Here is a 26,866-nt window from a genome sequence, read left to right on the forward strand (position 1 = left end):
AGGCAGAGTGGTTAGGCAGACAGGTTCGGTGTCAGGACAGGCAGAGTGGTTAGGCAGACAGGTTCGGTGTCAGGACAGGCAGAGTGGTTAGGCAGACAGGTTCGGTGTCAGGACAGGCAGAGTGGTTAGGCAGACAGGTTCGGTGTCAGGACAGGCAGAGTGGTTAGGCAGACAGGTTCGGTGTCAGGACAGGCAGAGTGGTTAGGCAGACAGGTTCGGTGTCAGGACAGGCAGAGTGGTTAGGCAGACAGGTTCGGTGTCAGGACAGGCAGAGTGGTTAGGCAGACAGGTTCGGTGTCAGGACAGGCAGAGTGGTTAGGCAGACAGGTTCGGTGTCAGGACAGGCAGAGTGGTTAGGCAGACAGGTTCGGTGTCAGGACAGGCAGAGTGGTCAGGCAGACAGGTTCGGTGTCAGGACAGGCAGAGTGGTCAGGCAGACAGGTTCGGTGTCAGGACAGGCAGAGTGGTTAGGCAGACAGGTTCGGTGTCAGGACAGGCAGAGTGGTTAGGCAGACAGGTTCGGTGTCAGGACAGGCAGAGTGGTTAGGCAGACAGGTTCGGTGTCAGGACAGGCAGAGTGGTTAGGCAGACAGGTTCGGTGTCAGGACAGGCAGAGTGGTTAGGCAGACAGGTTCGGTGTCAGGACAGGCAGAGTGGTTAGGCAGACAGGTTCGGTGTCAGGACAGGCAGAGTGGTTAGGCAGACAGGTTCGGTGTCAGGACAGGCAGAGTGGTTAGGCAGACAGGTCCGGTGTCAGGACAGGCAGAGTGGTTAGGCAGACAGGTCGGTGTCAGGACAGGCAGAGTGGTTAGGCAGACAGGTTCGGTGTCAGGACAGGCAGAGTGGTTAGGCAGACAGGTTCGGTGTCAGGACAGGCAGAGTGGTTAGGCAGACAGGTTCGGTGTCAGGACAGGCAGAGTGGTTAGGCAGACAGGTTCGGTGTCAGGACAGGCAGAGTGGTCAGGCAGACAGGTTCGGTGTCAGGACAGGCAGAGTGGTTAGGCAGACAGGTTCGGTGTCAGGACAGGCAGAGTGGTCAGGCAGACAGGTTCGGTGTCAGGACAGGCAGAGTGGTTAGGCAGACAGGTTCGGTGTCAGGACAGGCAGAGTGGTTAGGCAGACAGGTTCGGTGTCAGGACAGGCAGAGTGGTTAGGCAGACAGGTTCGGTGTCAGGACAGGCAGAGTGGTCAGGCAGACAGGTTCGGTGTCAGGACAGGCAGAGTGGTTAGGCAGACAGGTTCGGTGTCAGGACAGGCAGAGTGGTTAGGCAGACAGGTTCGGTGTCAGGACAGGCAGAGTGGTTAGGCAGACAGGTTCGGTGTCAGGACAGGCAGAGTGGTTAGGCAGACAGGTTCGGTGTCAGGACAGGCAGAGTGGTTAGGCAGACAGGTTCGGTGTCAGGACAGGCAGAGTGGTTAGGCAGACAGGTTCGGTGTCAGGACAGGCAGAGTGGTCAGGCAGACAGGTTCGGTGTCAGGACAGGCAGAGTGGTTAGGCAGACAGGTTCGGTGTCAGGACAGGCAGAGTGGTTAGGCAGACAGGTTCGGTGTCAGGACAGGCAGAGTGGTTAGGCAGACAGGTTCGGTGTCAGGACAGGCAGAGTGGTTAGGCAGACAGGTTCGGTGTCAGGACAGGCAGAGTGGTTAGGCAGACAGGTTCGGTGTCAGGACAGGCAGAGTGGTTAGGCAGACAGGTTCGGTGTCAGGACAGGCAGAGTGGTTAGGCAGACAGGTTCGGTGTCAGGACAGGCAGAGTGGTTAGGCAGACAGGTTCGGTGTCAGGACAGGCAGAGTGGTTAGGCAGACAGGTTCGGTGTCAGGACAGGCAGAGTGGTTAGGCAGACAGGTTCGGTGTCAGGACAGGCAGAGTGGTTAGGCAGACAGGTTCGGTGTCAGGACAGGCAAGGGTCAAAACCAGGAGGGCCAGGAAAAAACAGACTGGGAGAAATAGGAGCTAGGAGAAATGCTGGTTGACTTGGCAAAACAAGACAAACTAGCACAGAGAGCCAGGAAACACAGGGATAAATACACTGGGGACTAATGGGTAAAAATAGGAGACACCTGGAGGTAGGTGGAGACAATTGCCAAGACATGTGAAACAGATCAGGACGTGACATACACACAATTCCTGAAACAACAACTCACCATTTTCTCAAATCTTCACACACAAATTTTAAAAACTCACACCCAATGGTACAAACATTTAACTTTTGGGTCTCAATTCAAACTTTGCCTTCAGACAACATACACAAGCTCTCAAAAACACAGACTACATGACTGTTTGTTACACACTGGAGGGATTCATTCATAACACTGCTACCAAAATGTTTAGAATAGGTTTTCAGAGAAATAATTTGGAACTTTGTAAAATCACAGCACTGACAGCACAGCACTGACCCTTTCAGGATACCAAGATAAATTCAAGACAGCACTGACAGCACAGCACTGACAGCACAGCACTGACCCTTTCAGGATACCAAGATAAATTCAAGACAGCACTGACAGCACAGCACTGACAGCACAGCACTGACCCTTTCAGGATACCAAGATAAATTCAAGACAGCACTGACAGCACAGCACTGACAGCACAGCACTGACCCTTTCAGGATACCAAGATAAATTCAAGACAGCACTGACAGCACAGCACTGACAGCACAGCACTGACCCTTTCAGGATACCAAGATAAATTCAAGACAGCACTGTAATAAATACTGACAAAACATGTGAGGAAGAGCCCAAGCACAGTAAAATACCCAATTTCCAAAAGCTTCATTTCCAAATGCAGCAAATGTACAGGTTACTCAGCATCAGCGTTCTCACCATCTTGTCTCAGGTCTGGGTCAGGCCATAATATCTCATCAACGTCACACATTATGTTTGCTCTTGCCAGACAGCATGGGAAAAATGCCCTTGTGTGCCTTAGACTCCCCAGACATCACCACAGGCGTCCACCATTGCCTCCAGGAGGGTTTGCTGTACGTAGGGGTTACAGTCACACTCTCCACCGCCATGCTGAAAAAATCTGATTTAAAAAAAGGGAAGACGCTGGCAAAAAAAAGAACGGTGATCCTGGAACCAGAGCAGCTCGATGGAAACTCACGTTATCCCAAATGACAACATATTGGGCTTGCTCTGGTTTCCCTGACTCCCCATCCTGTTGAATAATGTTATGGTGCAGCTGATGTAGAAATTGAAGGAGTTGTGCCGTGTTGTATGGACCCATTTTGACATGGCGGCGGAGGACGTCACGGTTGCTGATGGCTGCACAAAGGGTGACGTTGCCTCCCCTCTGGCCAGGAACCTGTATGACGGCACGGTGGCCAATGATGGTGCGCCCCCTTTTGCGCCTTTTCGTTAGGTTGAACCCTGCCTTGTCAAAGAAGATGTTCTCCTGTGGGTCAGCCATGTCATCCAGCTCAAAAATCTCTACAGAAGTCTGAAAACACACATTTTACTGTACTACAAACACAGTACTGTAGTGTACTACTGTACTGATATGAAAGATTGTGTACTGCAGTTACTGTAACTCAGTTACTGTAACTCAGTACTGTATTGATATGCTGGAGAGATGGGCCATACTCTACATACTGTTTAAATTCTATACAGTATAGCAATTACCTGCACATACAGTTGAAATCAGGAGTTTACATACACTTAGGTTGGAGTCATTAAAACTGGTTTTTCAACCACTCCACAAATGTCTTATTAACAAATAGTTTTGGCAAGTCGGTTAGGACATCTACTTTGTGCATGACACAAGTAATTCTTCCAAAAATTGTTTACAGACAGATTATTTCACTTATATATAATTCACTGTATCACAATTCCAGTGGATCAGAATTTTACATACACTAAGTTGACGGTGTCTTTAAACAGCTTGGAAAATTACAGAAAATGATTTCATGGCTTTAGAAGCTTCTGATTGGCTAATTGACATCATTTGAGTCCATTGGAGGTGTACCTGTGGATGTATTTCAAGGCCTACCTTCAAACTCAGTGCATCTTTGCTTGACATCATGGGAAAATCAAAAGAAATTAGCCAAGACCTCAGAAAGAAAATTGTAGTCCTCCACAAGTCTGGTTCATCCTTGGGAGCATTTTCCAAACGCCTGAAGGTACCACATTCATCTGTACAAACAATAGGAAGCAAGTATAAACACCATGGGACCACACAGCCGTCATACCACTCAGGAAAGAGACGTGTCTCCTAGAGATGAACGTACTTTGGTGCGAAAAGTGTAAATCAATCCCAGAACAACAGCAAAGGACCTTGTGAAGATGCTGGAGGAAACCGGTACAAAAGTACCTATATCCACTTGCAAGCCGAAGAACACCATCCCAACTGTGGAGCACGGGGGTGGCAGAATTATGTTTTGGGGGTGCTTGCTGCAGGAGGGACTGGTGCACTTCACAAAATAGATGGCAGCATGAGGCAGGGAAATTGTGGCTATATTGAAGCAACATCAAGACATCAGTCAGGAAGTTAAAGCTTGGTCGCAAATGGGTATTCCAAATGGAGAATGACCCCAAGCATACTTCCAAAGTTGTGGGAAAATGGCTTAAGGACAACAAAGTCAAGGTATTGGAGTGGCCATCACAAAGCCCTGACCTCCATCCTATAGAAAATTTGTTGGCAGATCTGAAAAAGCATGTGCGAGCAAGGAGGCCTACAAACCTGATTCAGTTACACCAGGTCTGTCAGGAGGAATGGGCCGAAATTCACCCAACTTATTGTGGGAAGCTTGTGGAAGGCTAATCAAAACGTTTGACCCAAGTTAAACCATTTTAAAGGCAATGCTACCAAATACTAATTGAGTGTATGTAAACTTCTGACCCACTGGGAATGTGATGAAAGAAATACAATCTGAAAGAAATCACTCTACTATTATTCTGAGATTTAACATTCTTAAAATAAAGTGGTGATCCTAACTGACCTAAAACAGGGATTTTTTACGAGGATTAATTGTCAGGAAATGTGAAAACTGAGTTTAAATGTATTTGGCTAAGGTCTATGTAAACTTCCGCCTTCAGCTGTATTGCAATCGTTGCTCCTTAACTCTGTTTGAATTCCCTTTAAAAGGCACACGGAACAGCTGTTTTGTCCTTATATGGTTCTTCTGAGCGATCTGGTCAATGGTGGAAATGCTGATGCTGTCAATTCCTTGGAAGACAACCAGGTCTTCAACTATTTGGGTTTGAATTTCCCTCAAATGGATGGCATTATTGGCACCATATTTACTAGGGCAGTCTCTTGCTCAGCTGTGAGAGGTCTCCGCCTACCTCCAGTAGATGGCCGGCTCCCAGTTCTGCAAAAATGTAATTTGACCATTACTGGCCTATGGTCGTCCATTACTGTGGTAAAAACTACACTGAGGACAAAGTGGAGATTCAGTCCATATGCACTACAACATTACATGTATCATAGTAACAAGGCAAATGACCTGTTTTCCCTTCTGAAAGTACAGACAATGGATGAACCCGTGTAACGGCTGAGGCTGGGTTGTACTAGCTGTCCAGCTTCTCTCATAGTCCTCCCATGTATGAACACATGATGAACTAGTGTGGCACGGATTTCATCTGAGATTACTTGTCTTTGTTGTTGTCTTCGTCGTCCTATTCCGCTCTGTTGTCTTGCAACTTCGGCATTGTTAGGATCCATTGTTCCAAAGCACATGGACATGCCTCTCGGCCCAATTATTGATCCTGCAATTCTGATTGGTGTGTTAACAATTTTGAGGCTTGGTGTTTGCACCTGGAGTAAGGTGTGCTCTTTGAGTTTAGGTTGTAATGATTTGAGTTAATTATATTGAGAGCATTATTATGAATGAATATATAGTGCAATTAATGATTTGTTTGGTCACTTTTGTGTAAGGTTTTGCAGAAAGAGTTTTGAATATTGGAAGGTGTGAAAACAGGTGAATAGTTTTTACGGTTATGGGTAATGTGTGTGTTTTTGGGAATGACATAAGGTTATGGGTAATGTGTGTGTTTTTGGGAATGACATAAGGTTATGGGTAATGTGTGTGTTTTTGGGAATGACATAAGGTTATGGGTAATGTGTGTGTTTTTGGGAATGACATAAGGTTATGGGTAATGTGTGTGTTTTTGGGAATGACATAAGGTTATGGGTAATGTGTGTGTTTTTGGGAATGACATAAGGTTATGGGTAATGTGTGTGTTTTTGGGAATGACATAAGGTTATGGGTAATGTGTGTGTTTCTGGGAATGACATAAGGTTATGGGTAATGTGTGTGTATTTTGGGAATGACATAAGGTTATGGGTAATGTGTGTGTTTTTGGGAATGACATAAGGTTATGGGTAATGTGTGTGTTTTTGGGAATGACATAAGGTTATGGGTAATGTGTGTGTTTTTGGGAATGACATAAGGTTATGGGTAATGTGTGTGTTTTTGGGAATGACATAAGGTTATGGGTAATGTGTGTGTTTCTGGGAATGACATAAGGTTATGGGTAATGTGTGTGTTTTTGGGAATGACATAAGGTTATGGGTAATGTGTGTATTTTTGGGAATGACATAAGGTTATGGGTAATGTGTGTGTTTTTGGGAATGACATAAGGTTATGGGTAATGTGTGTGTTTTTGGGAATGACATAAGGTTATGGGTAATGTAAGTGTTTTTGGGAATGACATAAGGTTATGGGTAATGTGTGTGTTTTTGGGAATGACATAAGGTTATGGGTAATGTGTGTGTTTTGGGGAATGACATAAGGTTATGGGTAATGTGTGTGTTTTTGGGAATGACATAAGGTTATGGGTAATGTGTGTGTTTTTGGGAATGACATAAGGTTATGGGTAATGTGTGTGTTTGGGAATGACATAAGGTTATGGGTAATGTGTGTGTTTTGGGAATGACATAAGGTTATGGGTAACGTGTGTGTTTTTGGGAATGACATAAGGTTATGGGTAATGTGTGTGTTTTTGGGAATGACATAAGGTTATGGGTAATGTGTGTGTTTTTGGGAATGACATAAGGTTATGGGTAATGTGTGTGTTTTTGGGAATGACATAAGGTTATGGGTAATGTGTGTGTTTTTGGGAATGACATAAGGTTATGGGTAATGTGTGTGTTTTTGGGAATGACATAAGGTTATGGGTAATGTGTGTGTTTTTGGGAATGACATAAGGTTATGGGTAATGTGTGTGTTTTGGGGAATGACATAAGGTTATGGGTAATGTGTGTGTTTTTGGGAATGACATAAGGTTATGGGTAATGTGTGTGTTTTTGGGAATGACATAAGGTTATGGGTAATGTGTGTGTTTGGGAATGACATAAGGTTATGGGTAACGTGTGTGTTTTTGGGAATGACATAAGGTTATGGGTAACGTGTGTGTTTTTGGGAATGACATAAGGTTATGGGTAATGTGTGTGTTTTTGGGAATGACATAAGGTTATGGGTAATGTGTGTGTTTTTGGGAATGACATAAGGTTATGGGTAATGTGTGTGTTTTTGGAAATGACATAAGGTTATGGGTAATGTGTGTGTTTTTGGGAATGACATAAGGTTGTGGGTAATGTGTGTGATTTTGGGAATGACATAAGGTTATGGGTAATGTGTGTGTTTTTGGGAATGACATAAGGTTATGGGTAATGTGTGTGTTTTTGGGAATGACATAAGGTTATGGGTAATGTGTGTGTTTTTGGGAATGACATAAGGTTATGGGTAATGTGTGTGTTTTTGGGAATGACATAAGGTTATGGGTAATGTGTGTGTTTTTGGGAATGACATAAGGTTATGGGTAATGTGTGTGTTTTTGGGAATGACATAAGGTTATGGGTAATGTGTGTGTTTTTGGGAATGACATAAGGTTATGGGTAATGTGTGTGTTTTTGGGAATGACATAAGGTTATGGGTAATGTGTGTGTTTCTGGGAATGACATAAGGTTATGGGTAATGTGTGTGTATTTTGGGAATGACATAAGGTTATGGGTAATGTGTGTGTTTTTGGGAATGACATAAGGTTATGGGTAATGTGTGTGTTTTTGGGAATGACATAAGGTTATGGGTAATGTGTGTGTTTTTGGGAATGACATAAGGTTATGGGTAATGTGTGTGTTTGGGAATGACATAAGGTTATGGGTAACGTGTGTGTTTTTGGGAATGACATAAGGTTATGGGTAACGTGTGTGTTTTTGGGAATGACATAAGGTTATGGGTAATGTGTGTGTTTTTGGGAATGACATAAGGTTATGGGTAATGTGTGTGTTTTTGGGAATGACATAAGGTTATGGGTAATGTGTGTGTTTTTGGGAATGACATAAGGTTATGGGTAATGTGTGTGTTTTTGGGAATGACATAAGGTTGTGGGTAATGTGTGTGTTTTTGGGAATGACATAAGGTTATGGGTAATGTGTGTGTTTTTGGGAATGACATAAGGTTATGGGTAATGTGTGTGTTTTTGGGAATGACATAAGGTTATGGGTAATGTGTGTGTTTTTGGGAATGACATAAGGTTATGGGTAATGTGTGTGTTTTTGGGAATGACATAAGGTTATGGATAATGTGTGTGTTTTTGGGAATGACAAGGTTATGGGTAATGTGTGTGTTTTTGGGAATGACATAAGGTTATGGGTAATGTGTGTGTTTTTGGGAATGACATAAGGTTATGGGTAATGTGTGTGTTTTGGGGAATGACATAAGGTTATGGGTAATGTGTGTGTTTTTGGGAATGACATAAGGTTATGGGTAACGTGTGTGTTTGGGAATGACATAAGGTTATGGGTAACGTGTGTGTTTTTGGGAATGACATAAGGTTATGGGTAACGTGTGTGTTTTTGGGAATGACATAAGGTTATGGGTAACGTGTGTGTTTTTGGGAATGACATAAGGTTATGGGTAATGTGTGTGTTTTTGGGAATGACATAAGGTTATGGGTAATGTGTGTGTTTTTGGGAATGACATAAGGTTATGGGTAATGTGTGTGTTTTTGGGAATGACATAAGGTTATGGGTAATGTGTGTGTTTTGCGGAATGACATAAGGTTATGGGTAATGTGTGTGTTTTTGGGAATGACATAAGGTTATGGGTAATGTGTGTGTTTTTGGGAATGACATAAGGTTATGGGTAATGTGTGTGTTTGGGAATGACATAAGGTTATGGGTAACGTGTGTGTTTTTGGGAATGACATAAGGTTATGGGTAACGTGTGTGTTTTTGGGAATGACATAAGGTTATGGGTAATGTGTGTGTTTTTGGGAATGACATAAGGTTATGGGTAATGTGTGTGTTTTTGGGAATGACATAAGGTTATGGGTAATGTGTGTGTTTTTGGAAATGACATAAGGTTATGGGTAATGTGTGTGTTTTTGGGAATGACATAAGGTTGTGGGTAATGTGTGTGATTTTGGGAATGACATAAGGTTATGGGTAATGTGTGTGTTTTTGGGAATGACATAAGGTTATGGGTAATGTGTGTGTTTTTGGGAATGACATAAGGTTATGGGTAATGTGTGTGTTTTTGGGAATGACATAAGGTTATGGGTAATGTGTGTGTTTTTGGGAATGACATAAGGTTATGGGTAATGTGTGTGTTTTTGGGAATGACATAAGGTTATGGGTAATGTGTGTGTTTTTGGGAATGACAAGGTTATGGGTAATGTGTGTGTTTTTGGGAATGACATAAGGTTATGGGTAATGTGTGTGTTTTTGGGAATGACAAGGTTATGGGTAATGTGTGTGTTTTTGGGAATGACATAAGGTTATGGGTAATGCGTGTGTTTTTGGGAATGACATAAGGTTATGGGTAATGTGTGTGTTTTTGGGAATGACATAAGGTTATGGGTAATGTGTGTGTTTTTGGGAATGACATAAGGTTATGGGTAATGTGTGTGTTTTTGGGAATGACATAAGGTTATGGGTAATGTGTGTGTTTTTGGGAATGACATAAGGTTATGGGTAATGTGTGTGTTTTTGGGAATGACATAAGGTTATGGGTAATGTGTGTGTTTTTGGGAATGACATAAGGTTATGGGTAATGTGTGTGTTTTTGGGAATGACATAAGGTTATGGGTAATGTGTGTGTTTTTGGGAATGACATAAGGTTATGGGTAATGTGTGTGTTTTTGGGAATGACATAAGGTTATGGGTAATGTGTGTGTTTTTGGGAATGACAAGGTTATGGGTAATGTGTGTGTTTTTGGGAATGACAAGGTTATGGGTAATGTGTGTGTTTTTGGGAATGACAAGGTTATGGGTAATGTGTGTGTTTTTGGGAATGACAAGGTTATGGGTAATGTGTGTGTTTTTGGGAATGACATGAGGTTATGGGTAATGTGTGTGTTTTTGGGAATGACAAGGTTATGGGTAATGTGTGTGTTTTTGGGAATGACAAGGTTATGGGTTTTTGTGGTACAGGAACCAGTTTTTGTGTTTAAGCAAACGAGAAAAACTGTAATGAGGAATTCCTGTATGAAAATATGAAAAATATACCTCACCTCACAGAAGGGGTGGTCTTAAAAGCTCCTATCAGAGGGTGGCCGCTGTGTCACAATGAGCTCTTTAATTCAACAACTAAGGATGGGGAGGGAAGAACAATTGTTAGGAGGAGTGAGAGAGAGGGGGAGAACGTGAGAGATGGGGCAGTCATCATCGATTCTCTTTAATTAACATAGATTCAAGGTCTCCAGATCCCAAATCCCATAACGCTCCTCTATTTAAGGCCTGCTCTGAGAAAATGCCTGCCTAAGCAAAGCTTGGACTGGGACTGCACACTGTACACTACACACTACACACCACACAACAGCACCAAGCAATCTCACCAGAAACTTGGGGTCCAAGGCCCAAATCTCCCTCACTCCAATCAATGGGGTGAGAGGCCACTGGACAGGGTAAACTGTATAACTACCCCTCCTCTTTATTTCACATGCCTATGGCCCACTATACTCTGCATGAACAGTCTAATGATCTGATTGGATGCGATAAAGCAGTAGTGCAGTGATTAGGGTATATGGACAAATAGGAAAGGGGGATACCAAGTCAGTTGTACAACTGAATGCATTCAACTGAAATGTGTCTTCCACATTTAACCCAACCCCTCTGAATCAGAGGGCTGCCTTAATCGATATCCACGTCATCGGCTTCCGGGGGAACAGTGGGTTAACTGCCTTGCTCAGGGGCAGAACGACAGATGTTTAAGTTGTCAGCTCGGTGATTCGATCGAGCAACCTTTCGGTTACTGGTCCTACTCTCCTGCGTGCCTCCCCTGGGCATGTGCTCCATCAAGATTGCATTAATAAACCCCGCCTGCTGAACTTAACAATCAGATATCAATCAATATGTGCAACCAGTAGAACAGCTGATCTGAGCAATTCTTCTTTAATGGAATTCTTCAATGTCATACGATGGTGAAAGTCACTACTGTACTGTATATTCTACTTATAATGTGTATTGGTGTCTGGGGTAAACTCCCATTCATATAGTGTGGAGCAGTCTGACCACTCTCCTCCTTCAGGGCCTGTATTCATAAAGAGTCTCAGAGTAGGAGTGCTGATCTAGGATCGGGTCCCCCCCCTGTCCATGTCATCTTATTCATTATAACCTAAAAGGTCAAACTGATCCTAGATCAGCACTCCTACTGTTGGTGTCTGGCCCTGGGTCAGTCAGACCACTGTGACTGCCCAAAAAGGGATCATAGACAGACATGAGAATGGCCTGGACCGGATCCCACACAAAAACAGGATGCATGCAATGGGTCTCCTTCAATGAAAGGTTAAATTGAGCGCGATGCTGGGAAATCCAACTCGTTTCTCTCAGGCTTGCCCTCACACACAGAGGAAAAAAATGGACAGAAAAACAGGTGTTTGTTGGGTGGTTACATGCTGTGGCCATCTAAACTGAGGAAAGGTTTTGTGTATCCTCCATTAATAACGCAGATGAAAACACATTTAGGAAGCCATGGCGACTCCAAATCACAACTGCAATATTTAATAAAGAGACCAATGGGAGTCAAAGTGAACAGGGCTGCAGTAGCCTGGAGCTGCCTATTCAGATAACCATCCAGACGTGGGTTTAAAAGCCCCTACTGATAGCAGAGAGGTCAAAAGATAATCAGTGCCCTAGTTCTCTCTGATTCAGACTTAGGAAATGTACGCATTTCCGACGCACATCTTCTTATGAAAGAGTGTAACAGGATTTGCAGATGTGGTTCCCTTGCACGCATTGAATACATTTAATTCAACAGCTGAAAATCCTCCCATTTGCAGGCCAACAGATTTTCTAGTGGAGTTTTCACTCAGTGGGGTTTTCAGTACATTTATCTAAAGTCGTCCATTCAAATTTGGTGTCCCTTTCATTTGAATTTTCTTGACAGATATGAGAGGACGGTTCAGAATATTAGGGAACAATGAAAGAAAGCCATGTAAATACATACATATTCATCTCCTTTTCAGTATCAATTGGTAGATTTAAAATGATCTTGCATAATTATTTATGAATAATAATTTTAAAAACTGTCTTGAAGACCTTTACACACATCATATATTGGTGAACCAAAACTACAGTGATTTGATTCATCCTGAAAGGTGCCATATGTAATTGTTTAATCCATGAAATATTGCAAGGTAAGAAAAGTGTACAATAGGGCTATAACAGTAGTCCTATACATCTCCCCTGATAATCCTCACTGATCATGGAACTGTGATGGTAGTTGTTGGGAACCGTGCTCCAGGTTCCAGCTTCAACCTGCTATGTACGGTATGGTTTACGTTGAATAATGATTTCAATTCATTATTGCACAACTTGTAATACGTTAGCCTAATATGATCCACTATTGCTAGTGATCCTCAGGAACAACCACACAAACATGACAGAGCAAAATGAAAGGAAACTAACACCAAAGTGATAGTTGTAAATGTATGTGGGTATAACTGACGGTAGCTACAGAGAGTGGCTAATATTTAACACATTGTTTAGAACTCATAGATCACCTCGGTAGGTTAGACATTACGCTGTCATTTCCTCATCACTACAGAAGCCTTGGGTCTCCAAATTCCATCCCTGAAAGTTACAAGGCACAGCATTTCATCAACTTCACTGTGGGAAAGGTGATATGTTGATATGCTTCAGTTTGCTGCCATATGACTGGTTTCACGTTAATTTTGTCTCCATCGATTATAAGGTAAAATATATCTAAAACATATGTAATTTATATTTACAATTCCCTTATCCAAATGGATTACTAATTTACCTAGCTCTTATCAATAGCTCTTATCAAGTTGTAAATTACAGTGCATGGAGAATGGTGCTATTTTAATCAGGGGGAAAGTAGATGTAGTTCCACTTGGAACAGACAGGTTGTTCTACCTTATTCATTGTTTCATCGCTTGTAAAGGATGTGGAATTTAGAGGGAATTAAGTTAAGATCAGAATACGTTGAATCTGTGTCTTTGATCTCCACCCCAAATGAATAGCGGGTGAATAGCATGCTATTCTCATGCTTAAGTTTAAGATCAGAATACACATCGGGTCGGAATTCCCCCAATAGTGAGCACTTACTGTACAGTGAAATTGGTAGAGAGATCCTCCAGGTTCTATTAGAACACAATAGGAAGAGAGCAGACTTATGAAGAAATTCCAAGACAGAGCTGGAATCTGTCTACCATTTAGGCACAACAGAAGTCTGTTGTAGCAGAATGAAAGACAACAGTAAACACAAACCAGAGCCACTGAGAATAAACATTTACATTAAACCTGGGCTATATTGTTTGGATTCCTCAGTACAGGAGCATAGTCATGGAGTCCTACGATGCTTGGTGTACGGCAAGGTAAGCCTGCATTTCTAAAGAAAAGCAAATGTTCTGATGATGCAGGTCAGGATGAGTGAGATGCTTTAACCAGACCAGGGCCTCTGTATTTACATTTCTGCCTTATAAGCACCACCTAGAGCATGATCCCTCATTATCTGTGCCACTGACCTGATTTTTGAGAGAGAGAGAGAGAGAGAGAGAGAGAGAGAGAGAGAGAGAGAGAGAGAGAGATGTAGAGGGTAAGGCCAAGGGTGTATTGAGGGGGGGGGTATGTGTGTGGTCTGATACCTGATACCTGATTCTTCTTGCCCTTTTCTGTCTCTGCCTGACTACCCACAGTGAGGCCGTTAAAGTACAGCCACCCCTCCCCCTCTCTATTTCGCTGTTCAGCCTACTGTGTGCAAGAGGAGAGCAAATAACAAAACACTTGAGTGAGCAACATTACACAAGCAGCACTATGGATATCCTCACATACATATACAGACATGTGCAGACATGTATAGCTACAACAATAACCTTGACATTTCCTCACTATGAGACAAAATAATGCAACAATCTACTTGTGGATTATTTGGATGATATTAGTATGATTACATAAGACACCACAGATTGCATCTAATGTGGATGAATCTCCTCCCTATAGCTGGAGAGGTCACTTGGAGGATGGCTATACAGTGGCTATACAGTGATGATGTGATGTACACCATGTACTAACCTGCCTCATGGACACAGACGTTTTAGCACCTGATAGATGGTAATCCCCCCCAGGCAGGCACACTCCCTCTCCCTCACATAGTCCACTATATTGGGTTGGCCAGGCCATGTAAAAAAAAATAAATATATATATATATATATATACAGTGCCTTGCGAAAGTATTTGGCCCCCTTGAACTTTGCGACCTTTTTCAAACATAAAGATATAAAACTGTATTTTTTTGTGAAGAATCAACAACAAGTGGGACACAATCATGAAGTGGAACGACATTTATTGGATATTTCAAACTTTTTTAACAAATCAAAAACTATTCAGCCCCTTTACTTTCAGTGCAGCAAACTCTCTCCAGAAGTTCAGTGAGGAGCTCTGAATGATCCAATGTTGACCTAAATGACTAATGATGATAAATACACTCCACCTGTGTGTAATCAAGTCTCCGTATAAATGCACCTGCACTGTGATAGTCTCAGAGGTCCGTTAAAAGCGCAGAGAGCATCATGAAGAACAAGGAACACACCAGGCAGGTCCGAGATACTGTTGTGAAGAAGTTTAAAGCCGGATTTGGATACAAAAAGATTTCCCAAGCTTTAAACATCCCAAGGAGCACTGTGCAAGCGATAATATTGAAATGGAAGGAGTATCAGACCACTGCAAATCTACCAAGACCTGGCCGTCCCTCTAAACTTTCAGCTCATACAAGGAGAAGACTGATCAGAGATGCAGCCAAGAGGCCCATGATCACTCTGGATGAACTGCAGAGATCTACAGCTGAGGTGGGAAACTCTGTCCATAGGACAACAATCAGTCGTATATTGCACAAATCTGGCCTTTATGGACGAGTAGCAAGAAGAAAGCCATTTCTTAAAGATATCCATAAAAAGTGTTGTTTAAAGTTTGCCACAAGCCACCTGGGAGACACACCAAACATGTGGAAGAAGGTGCTCTGGTCAGATGAAACCAAAATTGAACTTTTTGGCAACAATGCAAAACGTTATGTTTGGCGTAAAAGCAACACAGCTCATCACCATCCCCACTGTCAAACATGGTGGTGGCAGCATCATGATTTGGGCCTGCTTTTCTTCAGCAGGGACAGGGGACATGGTTAAAATTGATGGGAAGATGGATGGAGCCAAATATAGGACCATTCTGGAAGAGAACCTGATGGAGTCTGCAAAAGACCTGAGACTGGGACGGAGATTTGTCTTCCAACAAGACAATGATCCAAAACATAAAGCAAAATCTACAATGGAATGGTTCAAAAATAAACATATCCAGGTGTTAGAATGGCCAAGTCAAAGTCCAGACCTGAATCCAATCGAGAATCTGTGGAAAGAACTGAAAACTGCTGTTCACAAATGCTCTCCATCCAACCTCACTGAGCTCGAGCTGTTTTGCAAGGAGGAATGGGAAAAAATTTCAGTCTCTCGATGTGCAAAACTGATAGAGACATACCCCAAGCGACTTACAGCTGTAATCGCAGCAAAAGGGGGCACTACAAAGTATGCACGCCCAATTTTTCAGTTTTTGATTTGTTAAAAAAGTTTGAAATATCCAATAAATGTCGTTCCACTTCATGATTGTGTCCCACTTGTTGTTGATTCTTCACAAAAAATACAGTTTTATATCTTTATGTTTGAAGCCTGAAATGTGGCAAAAGGTCGCAAAGTTCAAGGGGGCCGAATACTTTCGCAAGGCACTGTATAAATACACATTTTAAATAAACATTCTCAAAGCCCTAACAAGAGCAAGGTATTGTGTTTCATTTGAAAACAGCTTAACATTTTGTAAAAGCATTGACTATAAAGACACTGACAGAGCACACACACCCTCAGACACATGCAGACCAGTGGCGGTCAGTTCCGTTTAAGATGATGGAGGACTATTATTTTTTATGAGCATGGCCTTATTTCTATTACAGCACATTGGATGACTGTCATTCATATTCCATTCACCCAGTTCAATATAACAGTGATAGGTTTAGGTTACTACGTGATACTCAAATTTTCCTTATACCCATCATGAGGTTGCTACAACCGAGCCTATGAATGAAAGTTTACAACGTAGGTGCACACAGGTCTAGAGACAAAACTGAGGTGACAGACAGTGACATTCAATACTGCCTTGCACACTCTTGCCTGCATCTAGCTGATATGGGGTGTAATCATTAGTCCATCAGTTGCAAACGGTCGTTTCTATTGGACAAATTCAGGTATGTTTATCCACATTTTGTTCAGTTTGCTTCCGTCTAAGAAATGTTTTTCAACAGAATCGGCGGAATGAATACACCCCTGATCACGCGTAAACAGATTTCACTCTCATAACAGCCAAGTTGTATTCCTTCTCTTCCCTTCCCTTGTGGACTTCAATGCACAATATATCAGCTTTACTTCACCAGGCAAAGAAACTTTCCAAGCCAAACCTCTACATCGTTGCCTCCATATTAGCTAAAGTAGTGTCATAGTCAGCATAGCTAATAGAACTAACGCGTTAGTAAAATCGTTACAATCAAGCAGTAACGTTAGTGTACACTCAGTAAGCAGTTACACCGGCGGACCCCAGGAGGCAATAAATGTTTAATACCAAAAGCTTACCTTGACTAGGAAGAGTTCCAGTGTTGTGTTGGAAAGTGTTACGCTGAGTGGAACAGGGGAACCCAAGAGCAGACTCAGACAAGGAGACTGGGATGAAGTAACCAGGGTATTTATTGAAACACAGGGGGAGATGTAGTGCAGGTCAGGGGAAGCTCGGGCGGGTTGCTGGAAACCAGGTGTGGAGGCTGAGGCTGGAGCGAGAGGGGTTGAGACAGGGTAAGCAGTGAGGAATGCAAGACAGAGTAGCAGGATGACGAGACGTGGGACTGGAGACAGGGACCAGAGTCAGAGCAGGCAGAATGAGCAGAGATTACGTTCTGGCAGTGTGGAAGTGGCAGGGCTGAGTATTTGTAGAGGTCTTGATTATGGAACAGGTTGTAGCTGGTGGTGATATTCTCTGTCTCCAGCACACCTGTCTCCGCCCACACAATCACATACAGTGAGAGAGAGAGGGAGAGGGAGAGGGAGAGAGTACTGGGGGACTGGCGGCAGATCAAGGAGACACAGGATGAGCAGTAGAGGGAGTTGCAGGAGCAGATGTGACAGAAAGCCATAGCCAGCTAGCTAACATAGCATCCCTCTGTTTGAACATGGTTTTTTAGTAGGCTAAACTAGCTTGCTGCTTTTTCTAGCTAAGTAAGTGACATTAAAAGTGAAAAAAAATATGTAGAAATCTGTCTCTATTTCTCCCTTGCTTCTCCTTCATTTTGGAAGAAATTAAATTGTTCAAAACTGTTCAACTATTGTATTTCTCTCTCTTTGATTCAACAACTCATCACATTTTATACACTGCAGTGCTAGCTAGCTGTAGTTTATGTTTTCAGTACTAGATTAATTATCTGATCCTTTGATTGGTTGGACAACATGTCAGTTCATGCTGCAGGAGCTCTGATAGGCTGTCATAATAATTATTGTGTACGTCTATGGAAGGGGTTGAGAACCATTAGCCTCCTAAGTTTTGTATTAAAGTCAATGTACCCAGAGGAGGACGGAAGCTAGATGTCCTCCGGCTACACCATGGTGCTACCCTACAGAGTGCTGCTGAGGCTACTGTAGACCTTCTTCGCAAAATAGTGTTTTAATTGGTTATTTGGTGACATGTGATTATATTTAGTATAGTTTTATCTAAAAAGGATAACTTTTTTAATGTTTTACAATTTTTATTTTTATGAAATTAACTGAGGATGGTCCTCCCCTTCCTCTTCTGAGGAGCCTCCACTGATGTACAAGCCCAACAATTCCCACAAGCACATTTCTCTCTACAGTATATACCAGAGACCACTTTCTGCAAGCTAAATGTTTCACATCGCCAACAGGTTAAAGCTCCAAGTAAAATCCCAGTCATCTTTATATAAAGACTTACTAATAAAGAGTCAGTGAGTGAGGATATGCTAAAAGATCTGCCAGGTGGCCCAGTATTTCATTCATGTCAGGCTGGATCCGGACACATTTAGAGTCAAACAGTAAATATTTTCAAAGGTGAGGATGATCAAGATTTTATGAACATATTCAAAAAGTCTGGGATGGACAATGTCCCCATGCAGCCTAGGTCCACATTCTCATATAAGGTATGGTAGAGTGGTAGAGTTCTCAGCTCTGTGCACAGTAGTGGATGTAAATCAATGTTGGCCCTTTAGAGTAAACAAAGCAGGAGGAGAAAAGCTAAACAGAGGCCCTGGCTGACGAGGAGAGAGAGGTGCCAGTGGGGACTGGGAGGGGGGCGGGAGGAGGGCCTCCAGGAACATAAACACCACCATGTAGACACACGCACAGACACAGACACACACACAGACACAATGCAGATATGCACACAGACACTCTTTACTATACATAAGAAAAAGGCACATCTTACACATGATTAAATGATTCCATATAGCACTAATAATGTCTCCAGAGTTCCACTCTGATATTCCTCATTCTACTAACACATTTAGTAACAGAAGTACTTCCCCATACTCTAGCCGGGAAAACCCTGTACTAAAGCACTATCGGCTGACCTCTGACCTCTGACCTCCAAACCCGGAGCAACCTTCCTCCACGGGGCAGAACACGGCAGGGCTATGCACGGCACTCACCTCATCGACCTGGCTCTTCAGCAACCTGCTGAGCTTTTGACCAGCTCGCATTGGCTGGAGGTTAACCAGTACCACTGTACTATCACGCCAAACCCTTACAAAGAACTATGTGTGCATCCCAAATGGCACCCTGTCCCTAAGGGTCCTGGTCAAAAGTAGTGCACTATATAGGGAATAGGGTGTCATTTGGGACACAGTACTATCACTCCATCAGCCTTTTCCTAAATAGAGAGGATACATATCTGTATGATAAACACCCCTTCCATGTCTATGCTGAACTGAAAGCCATCCTTCATATAATTTTGTGTCATCTGATGTGTCATGTTATTATTCTGGGGAGTGGGTAGTGGGTAGTGGGTAGTGGGTAGTGGGTAGTGGGTAGGCTACTCTCCCCTTTCCCCAAGAAGCACAAGTAACACCTTTGTCTCCCTGCCCCTGTCTGCTCCTCTCTCACTGTGTCTCACTGTATTTCACTGTATCTCACTGTCTCACCGTGTCTCACTGCATTTCACTGTCTCACCGTGTCTCACTGTGTCTCACTGTCTCACTGTGTTTCACTGTAACTCACTGTGTCTCACTGTAACTCACTGTGTCTCACTGTGTCTCACTGTGTCTCACTGTGTCTCACCGTGTCTCACTGTGTCTCACTGTATTTCACTGTCTCACGTGTCTCACTGTATTTCACTGTATCTCACTGTGTCGCACTGTAACTCACTGTGTCTCACTGTATTTCACTGTCTCACCGTGTCTCACTGTATCTCACTGTCTCACTGTGTCTCACTGTATTTCACTGTCTCACCGTGTCTCACTGTATTTCACTGTCTCACATGTCTCACTGTATTTCACTGTCTCATCGTGTCTCACTGTATTTCACTGTATCTCACTGTCTCACTGTGTCGCACTGTAACTCACTGTGTCTCACTATGTTTTACTGTTTCTCACTGTATATCACTCTCTCACCGTGTCTCACTGTGTCTCGCTGTTTCTCACTGTCTCACTGTGTCTCACTGTGTCTCGCTGTTTCTCACTGTGTCTCACTGTGGTTTATTCATACATCTCCGTTTTGAATAGATAGCTCTTCATGTTGTTGTTTGTTCTCTCTCTCCCTGTCAACTTATCCTGCTCTCTCTCTCTCTTTGTCTCTCTCTCTGCATCGCTCTCCCTCTCCGCATCTCTCTCTCTGCATCTCTCTCCCTCTCGCTGCTCTCTCTCTCTCTCTGCATCTCTCTCCCTCTCTCTGCTCTCTCTCTCTTTGTCTCTCTCTCTGCATCTCTCTCCCTCTCTCTGCTCTCTCTCTCTTTGTTTCTCTCTCTGTATCTCTCCCTCTCTCCGCATCGCGGTTGAAGAGGCGCTGAGGTTGAAGAGGCGCTGCTGCGTCTTCTTCACAACGCTGTTGGTGTGGGTGGACCAATTCAGTTTGTCCGTGATGTGTACGCCGAGGAACTTAAAATTACTACCCTCACAACTAAGAGTTGTGAAAATGTACCACATCCTTGTGACATTAGTGCCAAAGCGATAAAATCTGTAATAATCAGCAGCGTGTGTGTATGTGCATGGACCAGGTGTCAGTGGCAAACCCATTGTACAGAGACATGCTGAGGATGTGGGGTTGAGGGGGGATACAATTTTAGCCTTAGCGGTTAGGTTTAGGTTTAGGAGGTTTTGAATTGGAATCAATTGTTTGGTGACCACAAGGATAGAAAAACACAACAATTCAATGTGTGTGTGTGTGTGTGTGTGTGTGTGTGTGTGTGTGTGTGTGTGTGTGTGTGTGTGTGTGTGTGTGTGTGTGTGTGTGTGTGTGTGTGTGTGTGTGTGTGTGTGTGTGTGTGTGTGTGTGTGTGTGTGTGTGTGTGTGAGAGAGCTTGTTCCAGCACCACCGTTATAAGCTCCTCTCCTTCACACAGTGATTCTCCTCTCTGGAGAGGTAGAGGGAGAGAGGACAGAGAAGGACACATCCACCACCCTGCTCTCCTCTGTGATCCACCACGGGGACTTAGAATCAAAAGGCATGTGAAAAAGCAGGTGGTCTTTGGGAAGAACAACAGGCTTGGCTTTTCTACTGGCATTATGCCTCAATGGCAAACACATTTGAGTCAAGGCCATAAATGACGGTAGTATTCTAATACTGGCTGGCTCACTACACTGTGAGTACATAACAAAAACGTTCAGTTAAGCATATTCCTTAGATGCAAAAGAGATGTTACATAATTGCTGCAGCGAGGGTCACTCATGTCACCGGCACCACTGCCTGGTGAATGCTGTACCTTCTCACAGTGCGGGTAATGCCTCTGGTCCTTCCTGCTGTGAGCCCAGGAAACTTCCCACTAGACCCACTCGGTTAATCTCCATTAGCCATGGCAATGAGGGGTGATCTTAACACCCCCAAATCCCCTCCACCCCACATCCAGCTCCCTCATCACCCCTGGGGCTTGGACATCCCTGGCCCTCCATGGTCATATATCACCTGGTGTCACACACACACACTAGTACGCATACACACAAACACACACTAGTATGTACTTACACTAACACACACTAGTACACAAACACACAAACACACACTAGTATGTATACACACAAACACACACTAGTATGTATACACACAAACACACACTAGTATGTATACACACAAACACACACTAGTACGCATACACACAAACACACACTAGTATGTATATACACAAACACACACTAGTATGTATACACACAAACACACACTAGTATGTATACACACAAACACACACTAGTGGGCATACACACAAACACACACTAGTATGTATACACACAAACACACACTAGTACACTTACGCACAAACACACACTAGTTGGTATACACACAAACACACACTAGTACACTTACGCACAAACACACACTAGTATGTATACACACAAACACACACTGGTACACATACACACACTAGTACGTATACACACAAACACACACTAGTACGCATACACACAAACACACACTAGTTGGTATACACACAAACACACACTAGTACGCATACACACAAACACACACTAGTTGGTATACACACAAACACACACTAGTTGGTATACACACAAACACACACTAGTACGCATACACACAAACACACACTAGTACGCATACACACAAACACACACTAGTACGCATACACACACACACAAAGCTTAGCCTGTCATACGCATGAATAACTCTAGGAGGAGGTTAGGACCTACCACTAATAGAACCTCGTGCTGGGAAAGGAGGCTGTACAGCCAACATACTGTATAATCCACTCCACTGGGGATCTCCAATCACTCTGTCTCAAATGTGAGGGAGATTGAACCATGGGCAAACAGGGAATTTCTCAGACAGACAGACAGACAGACAGACAGACAGACAGACAGACAGACAGACAGACAGAGACAGGGAGAGAGACAGACAGACAGATGTATTTAGCATGTCACACTCAAGCGAGTTGTTTTCATGCTCTTCAATGAACACAAAGACCTCAGATATACAGTATATATATTCACATTAAAGCGACAAAACGTTTGTCTCTGGAGCTCAACGTGACCCGAGACAATGACACATCAAGGTCACTGTAGATTGTATCTGGGAAACTCACTCAGGATTACCCAATGACATTTGCATGACACCAATTAATGAACCAAGGTGAATTTACAATTTCTAGGACAAGGATATATAGGAAACATCTCGGCAACAATATAAGCAGTGATCCTTTCTGTAAAGATGAAGAATCCTAACATTGCGATCTACATTGATCATATTATAACATATACACTCACACACACTCACATAATTCACTCACTCACACACTTACATGAACATTCTACAGATCTAGAATTAGTGCATGGTCCCTTCTGGTTGAGAAACAAGAGCAAATATACAGTCATCCATCATGGCAATGATACAGACAGTTCCCCATGTCTCTCTCAAGACTAATGTGGGAGGGAAATTCCAGAGGACTTTACAGGGGAATTATTTGTCTATATATAGATGTGAAGATGTGAGGATGGGTGCACATGCCTTCCTTGTTCCCTGTCTCACTCAGCATACTGTTCATCCTAGATGCCTGGGAGAGCTGTGTGTGTGTGCGTGTGCGTGTGCGCGCGCGTGTGTGTGTGTGTGTGTGTGTGTGTGTGTGTGTGTGTGTGTGTGTGTGTGTGTGTGTGTGTGTGTGTGTGTGTGTTTGTGCATTGTTTATGTGCAGGGTTTTAGGACAGAGCCGACTGCTTAGCAGGGTGGAGGTGCTGCTGCATCTGTGGCACGGCTTTTACATGAATCTGCAGTCTCTCCCTCTCTCTCAATTCAATTTCAATTTAAGGGGCTTTATTGGCATGGGAAATATGTTTACATTGCCAAAGAAACTGAAATAAACAATACAAATGTTAAATGTCATACGAGGTATATATACAGTGTTGTAACGATGTGCAAATAGTTAAAGTACAAAAGGGAAAATAAATCAACATAAATATGGGTTGTATTTACAATGGTATTTGTTCTTCACTGATTGCCCTTTTCTTGTGGCAACAGGTCACAAATATTGCTGTTGTGATTGCACACTGTGGTATTTTACCCAATAGGTATGGGAGTTTATCAAAATTTGATTTGTTTTCGAACTCTTTGTGGGTCTGTGTAATCTGAAGGAAATATGTGTCTCTAATATAGTCATCTCCCTACGTTGGCCTTTCTCAATAGCAAGGCTATGCTCACTGAGTCTGTACATAGTCAAAGCTTTCCTTAATTTTGGGTCAGTCACAATGGTCAGGTATTTTGCCACCGTGTACTCTCTGTTTAGGGTCAAATCGCATTCTAATTTGCTCAGTTTTTTTGTTAATTCTTTCCAATGTGTCAAGTAATTATCTTTTTATTTTCTCATGATTTGGTTGGGTCTAATTGTGTTGCTGTCCTGGGGCTTTGTGGGGTGTGTTTGTGTTTGTGAACAGAGCCCCAGGACCAGCTTGCTTGGTGGACTCTTCTCCATTTGGGAATCACTTCATTTTAGGTGGTTGTAGAATTTAATGTCTCTTGCTGGATTTGGATAATTAGAGGGTATTGGCCTAATTCTGCTCTGCATGCATTGTGTGTCGTTTTACGTTGTACACATGATTTCTTTTGCAGAATTCTACATGCAGAGTCTCAATTTGGTGATTGTCCCATTTTGTGAATTCTTGGTTGGTGAGCAGACCCCAGACCTCACAACCATAGAGGGTAATGGGTTCTATGACTGATTCAAGTATTTTGAGCCAGATCCTAATTGGTATGTCGAATTTGATGTTCCTTCTGATGGCTTAGAAGGCCCTTCTTTCCTTGTCTCTCAACTCATTCACAGTTTTGTGGAAGTTACCTGTGGCACTGATATTTAGGCCTAGGTATGTATAGTTTTTTTGTGTGCTCTACGGCAACAGTGTCTAGATGGAATTTGTATTTGTGGTCCTGGCAACTGGACCTTTTTTGGAACACCATTATTTTTGTCTTACTGAGATTTACTGTTCAGGGCCCAGATCTGACAGAATCTGTGCAGAAGATCTAGGTGCTGCTGTAGGCCCTCCTTGTTTTGGGACAGAAGCACCAGATCATCAGCAAACAGTAGACGTTTGACTTCAGATTCTAGTTAGGTGAGGCCGGGTGCTGCAGACTGTTCTAGTGCCCTCGCCAATTCATTGATATATATGTTGAAGAGGGTGGGGCTTACGCTGCATTCCTGTCTCACCCCACGGCCCTGTGGAAAGAAATGTGTGTGTTTTTTGCTAATTTTAAATGCACACTTGTTGTTTGTGTACATGGATTTTATAATGTAGTATGTTTTTCCCCTAACACCACTTTCCATCAATTTGTATAACAGACACTAATGTCAAAATGAGTCAAAAAGTTTTTTTGAAATCAACAAAGCCTGAGAAGACTTTGCCTTTGTTTTGGTTTGTTTGTTTTTCAACAGGGTGTGCAGGGTGAATACGTGGTCTGTTGTACGGTCATTTGGTAAAGAGCCAATTTGACATTTGCTCAGTACATTGTTTTAATTGAGGAAATGTACAGGTCAGCTGTTAATGATACTGCAGAGGATTTTCCCAAGGTAGTTATTGGGGTCAAATTTGTCTCCACTTTTGTGGATTGGGGTGATCCGTCCTTGGTTCCAAATATTGGGGAAGATGCCAGAGCTAAGGATGATGTTAAAAACTACAGCCAATTGGAATTTTTGGTCTGTATATTTGATCCTTTAATTTAGGATACCATCAACATCACAGGCGTTTTTGGGTCGGAGAGTTTGTATTTTGTCTGTTTTGCCTGTAGTTTGTTCAATGTGATTGGAGAATCCAGTGGGTTCAAATCAAATCAAATCAAAATGTATTTGTCACATACACATGGTTAGCAGATGTTAATGTAGCGAAATGCTTGTGCTTCTAGTTCCGACAATGCAGTAATAACCAATGAGTAATCTAACCTAACAATTTCACAACAACTACCTTATACACACAAGTATAAAGGGATGAAGAATATGTACATAAAGATATATGAATGAGTGATGGTGCAGAACGGCATAGGCAAGATGCAGTAGATGGTATAGAGTACAGTATATACATATGAGATGAGTAATGTCGGGTATGTAAACATATAAAAGTGGCATTCTTTTCAAGTGGCTAGTGATACATTTTTTATATAAATTTTTCCATTATTAAACTGGCTGGAGTGGAGTCAGTATGTTGGCAGCAACCACTCAATGTTAGTGGTGGCTGTTTAACAGTCTGATGGCCTTGAGATAGAAGCTGTTTTTCAGTCTCTCGGTCCCTGCTTTGATGCACCTGTACTGACCTCGCCTTCTGGATGATAGCGGGGTGAACAGGCAGTGGCTCAGGTGGTTGTTGTCCTTGATGATCTTTATGGCCTTCCTGTGACATCGGGTGGTGTAGGTGTCCTGGAGGGCAGGTAGTTTGCCCCCAGTGATGCGTTGTGCAGACCTCACTACCCTCTGGAGAGCCTTACGGTTGTGGGCGGAGCAGTTGCCGTACCAGGCGGTGATACAGCCCAACAGGATGCTCTGAATTGTGCATCTGTAGAAGTTTCTGAGTGCTTTTGGTGACAAGCCAAATTCTGGTACGCGGGTTTTGGTAGTCTTTAATAGTTGATTCTAAGATTTGTATTTGATCATGTACATGTTTTTGCTGTTTGTTCTTTGTTATAGGGCCAAAAAGATTGGAGATGTGGTTTATCCATACATCTCCGTTTTGAATGGATAGCTCTTTGTGTTGTTGTTTCTTCTCTCTCTCCCTGTCAATTTATCCTGCTCTCTCTCTCTTTGTCTCTCTCTCTGCATCTCTCTCTTTCTCTGCTCTCTCTCTCTGCATCTCTCCCTCTCTCTGCATCTCTCCCTCTCTCTGCTCTCTCTTTCCGAATCGCTCTCCCTCTCCGCATCTCTCTCCCTGCTCTCTCCCTCTCTCTGCATCTCTCTCCCTCTCTTTGCTCTCTCTGTATCTCTCTCCCTCTCACCGCATCACTCTCCCTCTCCGCATCTCTCTCCCTGCATCTCTCTCCCTCTCTGTGCTCTCTCTCTCTCTCTCTGCATCTCTCTCCCTCTCTGTGCTCTCTCTCTCTCTCGCTGCATCTCTCTCCCTCTCTATGCTCTCTCTCTCTCTGCATCTCTCTCCCTCTCTCTGCATCTCTCTCCCTCTCTGCTCTCTCCCTCTCTCTGCTCTCTCTCTCTCTGTATCTCTCTCCCTCTCTCTGTATCTCTCTC

This window comes from Oncorhynchus masou, chromosome 33, assembly GCF_036934945.1.
Source record: "Oncorhynchus masou masou isolate Uvic2021 chromosome 33, UVic_Omas_1.1, whole genome shotgun sequence".
In the NCBI taxonomy this organism is placed as follows: Eukaryota; Metazoa; Chordata; class Actinopteri; order Salmoniformes; family Salmonidae; genus Oncorhynchus; species Oncorhynchus masou.